Raw genomic sequence first — 6,559 nt, 5'->3', positions numbered from 1 at the left:
GGGCGTGCTCTGTAGACCAGACATTCCTACCTGACCCTCCAGGCTAGGCCCGGTATCCCTACCTGATGCTCTGCGGTAGGCCTGGCCCCCTACCCGACAATCTGGGGTAGTACCGCTACACCCACCGGTACTCCGCGGTACTTTTGCTATACCCACCGGTACTCCTGGATTGTACCGGAACCCTTACTGGTGCGCCGGGGTACACCTGCTGACCCTACACGCGCCGCTTTACGCCCACCATTCTTACCTGACCCGCCGGCGTAGGCCTGGTATACCTACCAGATGTTTTGAGTTAGAACCGGTTCCCCCACCGGTACTCTGGGCTTGGAACGGAAACCTTTGTGATGCGCCAGAGAACACCAGCTGTCCCTTCGTGCGCGCTGGACTAGACCTGGCCTCCCTACCGGACCCCACAGGTTACACCCGGTATCCCTACCTGATGCTCCGCATTAGGCTTGGCACCCATACCCGATGTTCTGGGGTAGTAGCGGTACCCCCACCGTTACTCTGCGGTAGTATCGGTACACCCACCGGTACTCCGGGGTAGTACGTGAACCCTTACTGGTTCACTGGGGTACACCTGCTGACGTTACTGGCGCGCGGTGTAGACCAGACATTCCTACCTGACCCTCCGTTTTAGGCCCGGTATCCCTACCTGATGCTCCGTTGTTGGCCTGGCACCCCTACCCGATATGCTGGGGTAGTACCAGTACCCCCACCGGTACTCTGCGGTAGTATTGGTACACCCACCGGTACTCCAGGGTAGTACCTGAACCCTTATTGGTTCGCTGGGGTACACCTGCTGACCTTACGGGCGTGCTGTGTAGACCAGACATTCCTACCTGACCCTCCAGGCTAGGCCCGGTATCCCTACCTGATGCTCTGCGGTAGGCCTGGCCCCCTACCCGACAATCTGGGGTAGTACCGGTACACCCAGAGGTACTCCGCGGTACTTTTGCTATACCCACCGGTACTCCTGGATTGTACCGGAACCCTTACTGGTGCGCCGGGGTACACCTGCTGACCCTATGGGCTCGCCGCTTTATGCCCACCCTTCCTACCTGACCCGCCGGGGTAGGCCTGGTATACCTACCCGATGTTTCGAGGTAGAACCGGTTCCCCCACCGGTACTCTGGGGTTGGAACGGAACCCTTTGTGATGCGCCAGAGAACACCAGCTGTCCCATCTTGCGCGCTGGACTAGACCTGGCCTCCCTACCGGACCCCACAGGTTAGACCCGCTATCCCTACCTGATGCTCCGCATTAGGCTTGGCACCCATACCCGATGTTCTGGGGTAGTAGCGGTACCCCCACCGTTACTCTGCGGTAGTATCGGTACACCCACCGGTACTCCGGGGTAGTACGTGAACCCTTACTGTTTCACTGGGGTACACCTGCTGACGTTACTGGCGCACAGTGTAGACCAGACATTCCTACCTGACCCTCCGTTTTAGGCCCGGTATCCCTACCTGATGCTCCGTTGTTGGCCTGGCACCCCTACCCGATATGCTGGTGTAGTACCGGTACCCCCAACGGTACTCTGCGGTAGTATTGGTACACCCACCGGTACTCCAGGGTAGTACCTGAACCCTTACTGGTTCGCTGGGGTACACCTGCTGACCTTACGGGCGTGCTGTGTAGACCAGACATTCCTACCTGACCCTCCAGGCTAGGCCCGGTATCCCTACCTGATGCTCTGCGGTAGGCCTGGCCCCCTACCCGACAATCTGGGGAAGTACCGGTACACCCACCGGTACTCCGCGGTAGTTTTGCTATACCCACCGGTACTCCTGGATTGTACCGGAACCCTTACTGGTGCGCCGGAGTACACCTGCTGACACTACGGGCGCGCCGATTTACGCCCACCCTTCCTACCTGACCTTCCGGGTAGGCCTGGTATACCTACCCGATGTTTCAAGGTAGAACCGGTTGCCCCACCGGTACTCTGGGGTTGGAACGGAACCCTTTGTGATGCGCCAGAGAACACCAGCTGTCCCATCGTACGCGCTGGACTAGACCTGGCCTCCCTACCGGACCCCACAGGTTAGACCCGCTATCACTACCTGATGCTCCGCATATTGGCTTGGCACCCATATCCGATGTTCTGGGGTAGTAGCGGTACCCCCACCGTTACTCTGCGGTAGTATCAGTACACCCACCGGTACTCCGGGGTAGTACGTGAACCCTTACTGGTTCACTGGGGTACACCTGCTGACGTTACTGGCGCGCGGTGTAGACCAGACATTCCTACCTGACCCTCCGTTTTAGGCCCGGTATCCCTACCTGATGCTCCGTTGTTGGCCTGGCACCCCTACCCGATATGCTGGGGTAGTACCGCTACCCCCAACGGTACTCTGCGGTAGTATTGGTACACCTACCGGTACTCCAGGGTAGTACCTGAACCCTTACTGGTTCGCTGGGGTACACCTGCTGACCTTACGGGTGTGCTGTGTAGACCAGACATTCCTACCTGACCCTCCAGGCTAGGCCCGGTATCCCTACCTGATGCTCTGCGGTAGGCCTGGCCCCCTACCCGACAATCTGGGGTAGTACCGCTACACCCACCGGTACTCCGCGGTACTTTTGCTATACCCACCGGTACTCCTGGATTGTACCGGAACCCTTACTGGTGCGCCGGGGTACACCTGCTGACCCTACACGCGCCGCTTTACGCCCACCATTCTTACCTGACCCGCCGGCGTAGGCCTGGTATACCTACCAGATGTTTTGAGTTAGAACCGGTTCCCCCACCGGTACTCTGGGCTTGGAACGGAAACCTTTGTGATGCACCAGAGAACACCAGCTGTCCCATCGTGCGCGTTGGACTAGACCTGGCCTCCCTACCGGACCCCACAGGTTAGACCCGCTATCACTACATGATGCTCTGCATATAGGCTTGGCACCCATACCCGATGTTCTGGGGTAGTAGCGGTACCCCCACCGTTACTCTGCGGTAGTATCGGTACACCCACCGGTACTCCGGGGTAGTACGTGAACCCTTACTGGTTCACTGGGGTACACCTGCTGACGTTACTGGCGCGCGGTGTAGACCAGACATTCCTACCTGACCCTCCGTTTTAGGCCCGGTATCCCTACCTGATGCTCCGTTGTTGGCCTGGCACCCCTACCCGATATGCTGGGGTAGTACCAGTACCCCCACCGGTACTCTGCGGTAGTATTGGTACACCCACCGGTACTCCAGGGTAGTACCTGAACCCTTATTGGTTCGCTGGGGTACACCTGCTGACCTTACGGGCGTGCTGTGTAGACCAGACATTCCTACCTGACCCTCCAGGCTAGGCCCGGTATCCCTACCTGATGCTCTGCGGTAGGCCTGGCCCCCTACCCGACAATCTGGGGTAGTACCGGTACACCCAGAGGTACTCCGCGGTACTTTTGCTATACCCACCGGTACTCCTGGATTGTACCGGAACCCTTACTGGTGCGCCGGGGTACACCTGCTGACCCTATGGGCTCGCCGCTTTATGCCCACCCTTCCTACCTGACCCGCCGGGGTAGGCCTGGTATACCTACCCGATGTTTCGAGGTAGAACCGGTTCCCCCACCGGTACTCTGGGGTTGGAACGGAACCCTTTGTGATGCGCCAGAGAACACCAGCTGTCCCATCTTGCGCGCTGGACTAGACCTGGCCTCCCTACCGGACCCCACAGGTTAGACCCGCTATCCCTACCTGATGCTCCGCATTAGGCTTGGCACCCATACCCGATGTTCTGGGGTAGTAGCGGTACCCCCACCGTTACTCTGCGGTAGTATCGGTACACCCACCGGTACTCCGGGGTAGTACGTGAACCCTTACTGTTTCACTGGGGTACACCTGCTGACGTTACTGGCGCACAGTGTAGACCAGACATTCCTACCTGACCCTCCGTTTTAGGCCCGGTATCCCTACCTGATGCTCCGTTGTTGGCCTGGCACCCCTACCCGATATGCTGGTGTAGTACCGGTACCCCCAACGGTACTCTGCGGTAGTATTGGTACACCCACCGGTACTCCAGGGTAGTACCTGAACCCTTACTGGTTCGCTGGGGTACACCTGCTGACCTTACGGGCGTGCTGTGTAGACCAGACATTCCTACCTGACCCTCCAGGCTAGGCCCGGTATCCCTACCTGATGCTCTGCGGTAGGCCTGGCCCCCTACCCGACAATCTGGGGAAGTACCGGTACACCCACCGGTACTCCGCGGTAGTTTTGCTATACCCACCGGTACTCCTGGATTGTACCGGAACCCTTACTGGTGCGCCGGAGTACACCTGCTGACACTACGGGCGCGCCGATTTACGCCCACCCTTCCTACCTGACCTTCCGGGTAGGCCTGGTATACCTACCCGATGTTTCAAGGTAGAACCGGTTGCCCCACCGGTACTCTGGGGTTGGAACGGAACCCTTTGTGATGCGCCAGAGAACACCAGCTGTCCCATCGTACGCGCTGGACTAGACCTGGCCTCCCTACCGGACCCCACAGGTTAGACCCGCTATCACTACCTGATGCTCCGCATATTGGCTTGGCACCCATATCCGATGTTCTGGGGTAGTAGCGGTACCCCCACCGTTACTCTGCGGTAGTATCAGTACACCCACCGGTACTCCGGGGTAGTACGTGAACCCTTACTGGTTCACTGGGGTACACCTGCTGACGTTACTGGCGCGCGGTGTAGACCAGACATTCCTACCTGACCCTCCGTTTTAGGCCCGGTATCCCTACCTGATGCTCCGTTGTTGGCCTGGCACCCCTACCCGATATGCTGGGGTAGTACCGCTACCCCCAACGGTACTCTGCGGTAGTATTGGTACACCTACCGGTACTCCAGGGTAGTACCTGAACCCTTACTGGTTCGCTGGGGTACACCTGCTGACCTTACGGGTGTGCTGTGTAGACCAGACATTCCTACCTGACCCTCCAGGCTAGGCCCGGTATCCCTACCTGATGCTCTGCGGTAGGCCTGGCCCCCTACCCGACAATCTGGGGTAGTACCGCTACACCCACCGGTACTCCGCGGTACTTTTGCTATACCCACCGGTACTCCTGGATTGTACCGGAACCCTTACTGGTGCGCCGGGGTACACCTGCTGACCCTACACGCGCCGCTTTACGCCCACCATTCTTACCTGACCCGCCGGCGTAGGCCTGGTATACCTACCAGATGTTTTGAGTTAGAACCGGTTCCCCCACCGGTACTCTGGGCTTGGAACGGAAACCTTTGTGATGCACCAGAGAACACCAGCTGTCCCATCGTGCGCGTTGGACTAGACCTGGCCTCCCTACCGGACCCCACAGGTTAGACCCGCTATCACTACATGATGCTCTGCATATAGGCTTGGCACCCATACCCGATGTTCTGGGGTAGTAGCGGTACCCCCACCGTTACTCTGCGGTAGTATCGGTACACCCACCGGTACTCCGGGGTAGTACGTGAACCCTTACTGGTTCACTGGGGTACACCTGCTGACGTTACTGGCGCGCGGTGTAGACCAGACATTCCTACCTGACCCTCCGTTTTAGGCCCGGTATCCCTACCTGATGCTCCGTTGTTGGCCTGGCACCCCTACCCGATATGCTGGGGTAGTACCGGTACCCCCAACGGTACTCTACGGTAGTATTGGTACACCCACCGGTACTCCTGGGTAGTACCTGAACCCTTACTGGTTCGCTGGGGTACACCTGCTGACCTTACGGGCGTGCTCTGTAGACCAGACATTCCTACCTGACCCTCCAGGCTAGGCCCGGTATCCCTACCTGATGCTCTGCGGTAGGCCTGGCCCCCTACCCGACAATCTGGGGTAGTACCGGTACACCCACCGGTACTCCGCGGTAATTTTGCTATACCCACCGGTACTCCTGGATTGTACCGGAACCCTTACTGGTGCGCCGGGGTACACCTGCTGACCCTATGGGCTCGCCGCTTTATGCCCACCCTTCCTACCTGACCCGCCGGGGTAGGCCTGGTATACCTACCCGATGTTTCGAGGTAGAACCGGTTCCCCCACCGGTACTCTGGGGTTGGAACGGAAACCTTTGTGATGCGCCAGAGAACACCAGCTGTCCCATCTTGCGCGCTGGACTAGACCTGGCCTCCCTACCGGACCTCAGAGGTTAGACCCGCTATCCCTACCTGATGCTCCGCATTAGGCTTGGCACACATACCCGATGTTCTGGGGTAGTAGCGGTACCCCCACCGTTACTCTGCGGTAGTATCGGTACACCCACCGGTACTCCGGGGTAGTACGTGAACCCTTACTGGTTCACTGGGGTACACCTGCTGACGTTACTGGTGCGCGGTGTAGACCAGACATTCCTACCTGACCCTCCGTTTTAGGCCCGGTATCCCTACCTGATGCTCCGTTGTTGGCCTGGCACCCCTACCCGATATGCTGGGGTAGTACCGGTACCCCCACCGGTACTCTGCGGTAGTATTGGTACACCCACCGGTACTCCAGGGTAGTACCTGAACCCTTACTGGTTCGCTGGGGTACACCTGCTGACCTTACGGGCGTGCTCTGTAGACCAGAAATTCCTACCTGACCCTCCAGCCTAGGCCC

Source organism: Accipiter gentilis, unplaced genomic scaffold (genome assembly GCF_929443795.1).
Source record: "Accipiter gentilis unplaced genomic scaffold, bAccGen1.1, whole genome shotgun sequence".
Lineage (NCBI taxonomy): Eukaryota > Metazoa > Chordata > Aves > Accipitriformes > Accipitridae > Astur > Astur gentilis.
The sequence above is the reverse complement of the archived record's forward strand: the minus strand, read 5'-3'. Positions refer to the sequence as shown.